Genomic DNA, 8875 nt, shown 5'->3' with positions numbered 1-8875 from the left:
AGTTATTTTTGGTGGCTTTGCTGTAAGGCTGCGCCCTTTGAGTGTGTCAAATGTCAAGCAGCTGTCTGTCAAGGCTCAGAGGTGCACTTAGGTCAACCTTGGGGCGGAGGTGATCAGCAGCAGCAGCCTTTGTTATGCGCCCTTAAAAACATGGCACCACAACAACTGACTTGTGTGCCAAGATCTTGGGTTGGCCCCAGACACCTGTGGGCCATCGCTTCTCGGCCTTTTGGCTAAGATCAAGTGTAGTATCTGTTCTTATCAGTTTAATATCTGATATGTCCTCTATATGGGGATTAAATATTAAATGCATTTTTGAGCAGTGGGAGGTGAAAACTGGGGCTTGCTCGCTTCACTCCTTGCATTGACCTGGTATTGCAGGGCCACCAGGAACGGTGCACCATTCTCTTTTTTCTGTGAAAAGCAAAGCGAAGCTGAAACCAGAAAGACATCAACCCGTGCCTGTGCGTCAATTTAATTGCGAGCCCATGTTTCTTGTAAGGAAGCAGCAGCAGCAGCGTAAAAGCTTACAGCACCTGGTATTCCCAGGCGGTCTCCCATCCAAGTACTAACCCGGCCCGACCCTGCTTAGCTTCCGAGATCAGACGAGATCGGGCGTGCTCAGGGTGGTATGGCCGTAAGCCGAGGGGCTTGCGACAGAGAGTGCCTTTATGGACTAGGCAAGGCCCCTGCTCGTGGAGGGGCATGTTTCTTGTACGGAAGCAGCAGTGTAAAAGCGTGCAGCGGTGTAAAAGCGTGCAGCGGTGTAAAAGCTTACAGCACCTGGTATTCCCAGGCTGTCTCCCATCCAAGTACTAACCAGGCCCGACCCTGCTTGGCTTCCGAGATCAGACGAGATCGGGCGTGCTCAGGGTGGTATGGCCGTAAGCCGGGGGGTTGGGGACACAGACTGCTTTTATGGACTGGGCAAGGCCCCCTGCGCGTGGCGGGGCTCAAAAGTCAGCCTTTCGGACACACTGCATTTCAGCCTTTATCTCCACCACATGCTACACTCTAGTCCAGTATCGGGAAGCGACACCGAGATGGGCAAGCGGCTGTTGGTGACGTCATGTCCAGTTGTTGCTGAATCTATAGGAAACGACAGCCAGGTATGCCAGTAAAAAAGGTCGAGTGTTTCCTCTCCAATGTGTGCCGGAGGTTGAAGTTGAACATAGCACAGCATTAACGAGCAACTGAGTCAAGGCATTGGCCTCTGGGATTATTCATTTCCAGCACCATCAGCCAAAGAGCTGTGTCTGGCAAGAGCCACCCGGTGTTTGGCGAGTACACCTCATACTTACCTGGCAGGGGAGATACCATGATCAAGAAGGCGTTTCACCCAGGGCGAGGCTCAGCCATTGCACTCCGGCTGTGTTGACCCCTGCAAATTCCCCAAACGTGGGAGTCTTGACTGCATAATTTTTGCTAGTGGGGTGCTGCGTCCGCGCTTTCCCCCGATGATGTCGTTGTAAGCAAAGGTCAGCCGCCCGAAGTACAACGTTGTGTGCCCATCTCCAAACTTCTCACGTCCTTGCGGAGCAACATCCCCAGTCTTTCCAAGTTGCTGGGAACGTGATGGTTGTGGGTGTTGTCTTCAGCTCAAAGCAAATGTCACGCTCCCTTTCCCAACTCTTTGTAGAAGAACTCGATTGTTGGAGATGGATCCATGGCCATCATGCCAAGGGTTAATACTTTGGCGCTTGCTCTGTTCACTCCGCGCAGTGACCTGATGTTGAAGTGATGCCAGGAGCAACTCACCATTTCAGAAGCCCGGATGAGGTGGGAAATGGCCCGGCAGTTTGTACTGCTCAGTGTGACACGGAGCTGCTTTGCTCATGCACTCACGTCTACCACTAAATGTTGGAGGTGTGCCAGTGAGCGAGGAATGTGCCACAGCCTCAGCGACTGATAGAACACTGCAGCGCACAACCGACAGTAGGAAAGCGCTCAAACATGCAGTCAAATTCAGCGGCTTATTGGCCGACTAAAACAAGCGAAGGAAGGCCGCCCCTGGCAGGCATGGCGCCGCCGCCGTCACCAGACTGTGGTGACCAAGCGGATAGACTCCTCGCCGCTTCCAGGACAGGGGCTACGTTGACTTCATTTTCAAAATGCACAAAGTCTTTCTCGCTTTTACTAAAGACTCCTCGCGGAGAGGGACGTTCAAGAGTTTAAGTTATTTTTGGTGGGCTTTGCTGTAAGGCTGCGCCCTTTGAGTGTGTCAAATGTCAAGCAGCTGTCTGTCAAGGCTCAGAGGTGCACTTAGGTCAACCTTTGGGCGGAGGTGATCAGCAGCAGCAGCCTTTGTTATGCGCCCTTAAAAACATGGCACCACAACAACTGACTTGTGTGCCAAGATCTTGGGTTGGCCCCAGACACCTGTGGGCCATCGCTTCTCGGCCTTTTGGCTAAGATCAAGTGTAGTATCTGTTCTTATCTGTTTAATATCTGATATGTCCTCTATATGGGGATTAAATATTAAATGCATTTTTGAGCAGTGGGAGGTGAAAACTGGGGCTTGCTCTCTTCACTCCTTGCATTGACCTGGTATTGCAGTGCCACCAGGAACGGTGCACCATTCTCTTTTTTCTGTGAAAAGCAAAGCGAAGCTGAAACCAGAAAGACATCAACCCGTGCCTGTGCGTCAATTTAATTGCGAGCCCATGTTTCTTGTAAGGAAGCAGCAGCAGCAGCAGCAGCAGCGTAAAAGCTTACAGCACCTGGTATTCTGTATGTCTCCCATCCGGGGCATGCTAACTCGCCCGACCCCGCCAGCTTTCCAGATCGCAGATCGGGCGCCCAGGTGGTATGGCCGCAGTTTGGTGGGCTGGCGACAGAGAGTGCCTTTATGACCAGGCAAGGCCTCCCGCTCGTGGAGGGGCATGTTTCTTTTGTACGGAAGCAGGAAAGTAAAAGCGCAGCGTGTAAAGCTTACAGCACCTGGTATTCCTAGCGGTCTCCCCATCCAAGTACTAACCAGGCCCCACCCCTGCCGCTCCAGATCAGACGAGACCATGTGCTCAGGGTGGTATGGCCGTAAGCCGGGGGTTGGGGACACAGACTGCTTTTATGGACTGGGCAAGGCCCCCTGCGCGTGGCGGGGCTCAAAAGTCAGCCTTTCGGACACACTGCACTTCAGCCTTTATCTCCACCACATGCTACACTCTAGTCCAGTATCGGGAAGCGACACCGAGATGGGCAAGCGGCTGTTGGTGCCGTCATGTCCAGTTGTTGCTGAATCTATAGGAAACGACAGCCAGGTATGCCAGTAAAAAAGGTCGAGTGTTTCCTCTCCAATGTGTGCAGGAGGTTGAAGTTGAACATAGCACAGCATTAACGAGCAACTGAGTCAAGGCATTGGCCTCTGGGATTATTCATTTCCAGCACCATCAGCCAAAGAGCTGTGTCTGGCAAGAGCCACCCGGTGTTTGGCGAGTACACCTCATACATACCTGGCAGGGGAGATACCATGATCAAGCAGGCGGTTCACCCAGGGCGAGGCTCAGCCATTGCACTCCGGCTGTGTTGACCCCTGCAAATTCCCCAAACGGGGGAGTCTTGACTGCATAATTTTTGCTAGTGGGGTGCTGCGTCCGCGCTTTCCCCCGATGATGTCGTTGTAAGCAAAGGTCAGCCGCCCGAAGTTCAACGTTGTGTGCCCATCTCCAAACTTCTCACGTCCTTGCGGAGCAACATCCCCAGTCTTTCCAAGTTGCTGGGAACGTGATGGTTGTGGGTGTTGTCTTTCAGCTCAAAGCAAATGTCACGCTTCCTTTCCCAACTCTTTGTAGAAGAACTCGATTGTTGGAGATGGATCCATGGCCATCATGCCAAGGGTTAATACTTTGGCGCTTGCTCTGTTCACTCCGTGCAGTGACCTGATGTTGAAGGGATGCCAGGAGCAACTCACCATTTCAGAAGCCCGGATGAGGTGGGAAATGGCCCGGCAGTTTGTACTGCTCAGTGTGACACGGAGCTGCTTTGCTCATGCACTCACGTCTACCACTAAATGTTGGAGGTGTGCCAGTGAGCGAGGAATGTGCCACAGCCTCAGCGCCTGATAGAAACCTGCAGCGCACAACCGACAGTAGGAAAGCGCTTCCAAACATGCAGTCAAATCTGGGCGGTTTATTGGCCGACTAAGCAAAAACGTTGAAGGAAGGCCGTCCCAAGGTGGCCGGCCGGCCGGCCGACCGAGACTGTGGTGACTCCGGCGGATAGACTCCTCGGCTGCTCTCCAGGACAGGGGCTACGTTGACTCTGGTTTCTCTTCAAAATGCACAAGTCTTTCGCCTTTTACTAAAGACTTCCGTGGAGAGGGACGTTCAAGAGTTTAAGTTATTTTTGGTGGGCTTTGCTGTAAGGCTGCGCCCTTTGAGTGTGTCAAATGTCAAGCAGCTGTCTGTCAAGGCTCAGAGGTGCACTTAGGTCAACCTTGGGGCGGAGGTGATCAGCAGCAGCAGCCTTTTTTATGCGCCCTTAAAAACATGTCACCACAACAACTGACTTGTGTGCCAAGATCTTGGGTTGGCCCCAGACACCTGTGGGCCATCGCTTCTCGGCCTTTTGGCTAAGATCAAGTGTAGTATCTGTTCTTATCAGTTTAATATCTGATATGTTCTCTATATGGGGATTAAATATTAAATGCATTTTCTAGCAGTGGGAGGTGAAAACTGGGGCTTGCTCTCTTCACTCCTTGCATTGACCTGGTATTGCAGTGCCACCAGGAACGGTGCACCATTCTCTTTTTTCTGTGAAAAGCAAAGCGAAGCTGAAACCAGAAAGACATCAACCCGTGCCTGTGCGTCAATTTAATTGCGAGCCCATGTTTTTTGTAAGGAAGCAGCAGCAGCAGCAGCAGCGTAAAAGCTTACAGCACCTGGTATTCCCAGGCGGTCTCCCATCCAAGTAACAATCGCCCGACCCCTGCTTAGCTTCCAGATCAGACGAGATCGGGCGCGGCTCAGGGTGGTATGGCCGTGAAGTCGAAGGCGACAGAGAGCCTTGACCAGGTATGCCCCTGCTCGCGGAGGGCATGTTTTGCACGGAAGCAGCGGCGTAAAAGCGCAGCAGTGTAAAGCTTTTACAGCACCTGGTATTCTTGCAGCGCGTCTCCCCATCCAAGTACCAGGCCCGACCCGCTTGGCTTCCAGATCAGACTACCGGCGTAATTAGGTGCACGGCCGTGAAGCCGGGACACAGACTGCTTTTATGGACTGGGCAAGGCCCCGCGCTGCGGGCTCAAAAGTCAGCCTTCGACACACCGCACTTCAGCCTTTATCTCCACCACATGCTACACCCCCAGTCCAGTATCGGTGCTTACACCAGGATGGGCAAGCGTTGTTGCGCCGCCATGTCCAGTTGTTGCTGAATCTATAGGAAACCCACAGCCAGGTATGCCAGTAAAAAAGGTCGAGTGTTTCCTCTCCAATGTGTGCTGGAGGTTGAAGTTGAACATATCACAGCATTAACGAGCAACTGAGTCAAGGCATTGGCCTCTGGGATTATTCATTTCCAGCACCATCAGCCAAAGAGCTGTGTCTGGCAAGAGCCACCCGGTGTTTGGCGAGTACACCTCATACTTACCTGGCAGGGGAGATACCATGATCAAGAAGGCGGTTCACCCAGGGCGAGGCTCAGCCATTGCACTCCGGCTGTGTTGACCCCTGCAAATTCCCCAAACGTGGGAGTCTTGACTGCATGATTTTGCTAGTGGGGTGCTGCGTCCGCGCTTTCCCCCGATGATGTCGTTGTAAGCAAAGGTCAGCCGCCCGAAGTTCAACGTTGTGTGCCCATCTCCAAACTTCTCACGTCCTTGCGGCGCAACTTCCCCAGTCTTTCCAAGTTGCTGGGAACGGGATGGTTGTGGGTGTTGTCTTTTAGCTCAAAGCAAATGTCACGCTCCCTTTCCCAACTCTTTGTAGAAGAACTCGATTGTTGGAGATGGATCCATGGCCATCATGCCAAGGGTTAATACTTTGGCGCTTTCTCTGTTCACTCCGTGCAGTGACCTGATGTTGAAGTGATGCCAGGAGCAACTCACCATTTCAGAAGCCCGGATGAGGTGGGAAATGGCCCGGCAGTTTGTACTGCTCAGTGTGACACGGAGCTGCTTTGCTCATGCACTCACGTCTACCACTAAATGTTGGAGGTGTGCCAGTGAGCTGCAGGAACGGCAGCGGTGTAAAAGCTTACAGCACCTGGTATTCCCAGGCGGTCTCCCATCCAAGTACTAACCAGGCCCGACCCTGCTTGGCTTCCGAGATCAGACGAGATCGGGCGTGCTCAGGGTGGTATGGCCGTAAGCCGGGGGGTTGGGGACACAGACTGCTTTTATGGACTGGGCAAGGCCCCCTGCGCGTGGCGGGGCTCAAAAGTCAGCCTGTCGGACACACTGCATTTCAGCCTTTATCTCCACCACATGCTACACTCTAGTCCAGTATCGGGAAGCGACACCGAGATGGGCAAGCGGCTGTTGGTGCCGTCATGTCCAGTTGTTGCTGAATCTATAGGAAAGGACAGCCAGGTATGCCAGTAAAAAAGGTCAAGTGTTTCCTCTCCAATGTGTGCTGGAGGTTGAAGTTGAACATAGCACAGCATTAACGAGCAACTGAGTCAAGGCATTGGCCTCTGGGATTATTCATTTCCAGCACCATCAGCCAAAGAGCTGTGTCTGGCAAGAGCCACCCGGTGTTTGACGAGTACACCTCATACTTACCTGGCAGGGGAGATACCATGATCAAGAAGGCGGTTCACCCAGGGCGAGGCGCAGCCATTGCACTCCGGCTGTGTTGACCCCTGCAAATTCCCCAAACGTGGGAGTCTTGAATGCATAATTTTTGCTAGTGGGGTGCTGCGTCCGCGCTTTCCCCCGATGATGTCGTTGTAAGCAAAGGTCAGCCGCCCGAAGTTCAACGTTGTGGGCCCATCTCCAAACTTCTCACGTCCTTGCGGAGCAACATCCCCAGTCTTTCCAAGTTGCTGGGAACGTGATGGTTGTGGGTGTTGTCTTTCAGCTCAAAGCAAATGTCACGCTCCCTTTCCCAACTCTTTGTAGAAGAACTCGATTGTTGGAGATGGATCCATGGCCATCATGCCAAGGGTTAATACTTACGCTGTCTCTTGTTCACTCCGCAGTGACCTGATGTTGAAGTGATGCTGTGAGCAACTACCATTTCAGAAGCCCGGATGAGGTGGGAAATGGCCCGGCAGTTTGTACTGCTCAGTGTGACACGGAGCTGAAGCTTTGCTCATGCACTCATCGCCTATCACTAAATGCTGGAGGTGTGCCAGTGAGCGAGGAATGTGCCACAGCCTCAGCGACTGATAGAAAACTGCAGCACACAACCGACAGTAGGAAAGCGCTTCCAAACATGCGTCAAATCTGGGCGGTTTATTGGCCGATTAAGCAAAAACGTTGAAGGAAGACCGTCCCAAGGTGGCCGGCCGGCCGGCCGACCGAGACTGTGGTGACTCCGGCGGATAGACTCCTCGGCTGCTCTCCAGGACAGGGGCTACGTTGACTCTGGTTTCTCTTCAAAATGCACAAGTCTTTCGCTTTTTACTAAAGACTTCCGTGGAGAGGGACGTTCAAGAGTTTAAGTTATTTTGGTGGGCTTTGCTGTAAGGCTGCGCCCTTTGAGTGTGTCAAATGTCAAGCAGCTGTCTGTCAAGGCTCAGAGGTGCACTTAGGTCAACCTTGGGGCGGAGGTGATCAGCAGCAGCAGCCTTTGTTATGCGCCCTTTAAAACATGGCACCACAACAACTGACTTGTGTGCCAAGATCTTGGGTTGGCCCCAGACAGCTGTGGGCCATCGCTTCTCGGCCTTTTGGCTAAGATCAAGTGTAGTATCTGTTCTTATCAGTTTAATATCTGATATGTCCTCTATATGGGGATTAAATATTAAATGCATTTTTGAGCAGTGGAGGTGAAAACTGGGGCTTGCTCTCTTCACTCCTTGCATTGACCTGGTATTGCAGTGCCACCAGGAACGGTGCACCATTCTCTTTTTTCTGTGAAAAGCAAAGCGAAGCTGAAACCAGAAAGCCATCAACCCGTGCCTGTGCCGGGCCACCCCACTGGCAGCCCACAAGCTTGTGGGCGAAGCAGCAGCAGCAGCTGCGAAAGCTTTCACAGCACCTGGTATTCCCAGGCTGCCTCCCATCCGCGGCCTGGTCCGCCCGGACCCTGCTTAGCCCGATCAGACGACCGGGCGTGCTCAGGTGGTAAGCGGCCGTGGTCGCAGGGGCTGGCTACAGAGCTGCCTTACGGACGAAAAGGCCCCTTGCTCGCGGAGGGGCATGTTTTGTAAGGAAGCAGCAGTGTAAAAGCGTGCAGCGGTGTGAGAGCTTACAGCACCTGGTATTCCCAGGCAGTCTCCCATCCAAGTACTAACCAGGCCCGACCCTGCTTGGCTTCCGAGATCAGACGAGATCGGGCGTGCTCAGGGTGGTATGGCCGTAAGCCGGGGGGTTGGGACACAGACTGCTTTTATGGACTGGGCAAGGCCCCCTGCGCGTGGCGGGGCTCAAAAGTCAGCCTTTCGGACACACTGCACTTCAGCCTTTATCTCCACCACATGCTACACTCTAGTCCAGTATCGGGAAGCGACACCGAGATGGGCAAGCGGCTGTTGGTGCCGTCATGTCCAGTTGTTGCTGAATCTATAGGAAACGACAGCCAGGTATGCCAGTAAAAAAGGTCGAGTGTTTCCTCTCCAATGTGTGCTGGAGGTTGAAGTTGAACATAGCACAGCATTACCGAGCAACTGAGTCAAGGCATTGGCCTCTGGGATTATTCATTTCCAGCACCATCAGCCAAAGAGCTGTGTCTGGCAAGAGCCACCCGGTGTTTGGCGAGTACACCTCATACTT

The 8875-nt window shown here is 53.0% G+C and overlaps 14 non-coding genes across 14 annotated transcripts; 10 read left to right on the top strand and 4 right to left on the bottom strand.

Moving 5' to 3' along the window:
• Positions 1-213: 213 nt before the first annotated feature.
• LOC122763668 lies at positions 214-406 on the top strand. Its single transcript, XR_006359292.1, has one exon. It is a non-coding gene; the product is annotated as a U2 spliceosomal RNA (small nuclear RNA).
• Positions 407-524: 118 nt separating this feature from the next.
• LOC122763661 lies at positions 525-643 on the bottom strand. The gene has a single exon (XR_006359285.1). It is a non-coding gene; the product is annotated as a 5S ribosomal RNA (ribosomal RNA).
• A 128-nt stretch (positions 644-771) lies between these two features.
• Positions 772-890, bottom strand: LOC122763675. The gene has a single exon (XR_006359298.1). It is a non-coding gene; the product is annotated as a 5S ribosomal RNA (ribosomal RNA).
• Positions 891-1293: 403 nt separating this feature from the next.
• Positions 1294-1457, top strand: LOC122763662. Its single transcript, XR_006359286.1, has one exon. It is a non-coding gene; the product is annotated as a U1 spliceosomal RNA (small nuclear RNA).
• A 931-nt stretch (positions 1458-2388) lies between these two features.
• LOC122763669 lies at positions 2389-2581 on the top strand. Its single transcript, XR_006359293.1, has one exon. It is a non-coding gene; the product is annotated as a U2 spliceosomal RNA (small nuclear RNA).
• An 863-nt stretch (positions 2582-3444) lies between these two features.
• Positions 3445-3608, top strand: LOC122763663. The gene has a single exon (XR_006359287.1). It is a non-coding gene; the product is annotated as a U1 spliceosomal RNA (small nuclear RNA).
• Positions 3609-4255: 647 nt separating this feature from the next.
• On the top strand, positions 4256-4368 carry LOC122763670. The gene has a single exon (XR_006359294.1). It is a non-coding gene; the product is annotated as a U5 spliceosomal RNA (small nuclear RNA).
• Positions 4369-4550: 182 nt separating this feature from the next.
• Positions 4551-4743, top strand: LOC122763667. Its single transcript, XR_006359291.1, has one exon. It is a non-coding gene; the product is annotated as a U2 spliceosomal RNA (small nuclear RNA).
• Positions 4744-5578: 835 nt separating this feature from the next.
• LOC122763665 lies at positions 5579-5741 on the top strand. Its single transcript, XR_006359289.1, has one exon. It is a non-coding gene; the product is annotated as a U1 spliceosomal RNA (small nuclear RNA).
• A 447-nt stretch (positions 5742-6188) lies between these two features.
• Positions 6189-6307, bottom strand: LOC122763671. The gene has a single exon (XR_006359295.1). It is a non-coding gene; the product is annotated as a 5S ribosomal RNA (ribosomal RNA).
• Positions 6308-6710: 403 nt separating this feature from the next.
• On the top strand, positions 6711-6874 carry LOC122763664. The gene has a single exon (XR_006359288.1). It is a non-coding gene; the product is annotated as a U1 spliceosomal RNA (small nuclear RNA).
• A 646-nt stretch (positions 6875-7520) lies between these two features.
• On the top strand, positions 7521-7631 carry LOC122763672. The gene has a single exon (XR_006359296.1). It is a non-coding gene; the product is annotated as a U5 spliceosomal RNA (small nuclear RNA).
• Positions 7632-7814: 183 nt separating this feature from the next.
• On the top strand, positions 7815-8006 carry LOC122763666. The gene has a single exon (XR_006359290.1). It is a non-coding gene; the product is annotated as a U2 spliceosomal RNA (small nuclear RNA).
• A 342-nt stretch (positions 8007-8348) lies between these two features.
• Positions 8349-8467, bottom strand: LOC122763673. Its single transcript, XR_006359297.1, has one exon. It is a non-coding gene; the product is annotated as a 5S ribosomal RNA (ribosomal RNA).
• Between the last annotated feature and the right edge of the window lie 408 nt (positions 8468-8875).

The sequence above is a fragment of the Solea senegalensis genome, unplaced genomic scaffold (assembly GCF_019176455.1).
Source record: "Solea senegalensis isolate Sse05_10M unplaced genomic scaffold, IFAPA_SoseM_1 scf7180000016986, whole genome shotgun sequence".
Taxonomy (NCBI): Eukaryota; Metazoa; Chordata; class Actinopteri; order Pleuronectiformes; family Soleidae; genus Solea; species Solea senegalensis.
The sequence above is the reverse complement of the archived record's forward strand: the minus strand, read 5'-3'. Positions and strand labels throughout refer to the sequence as shown.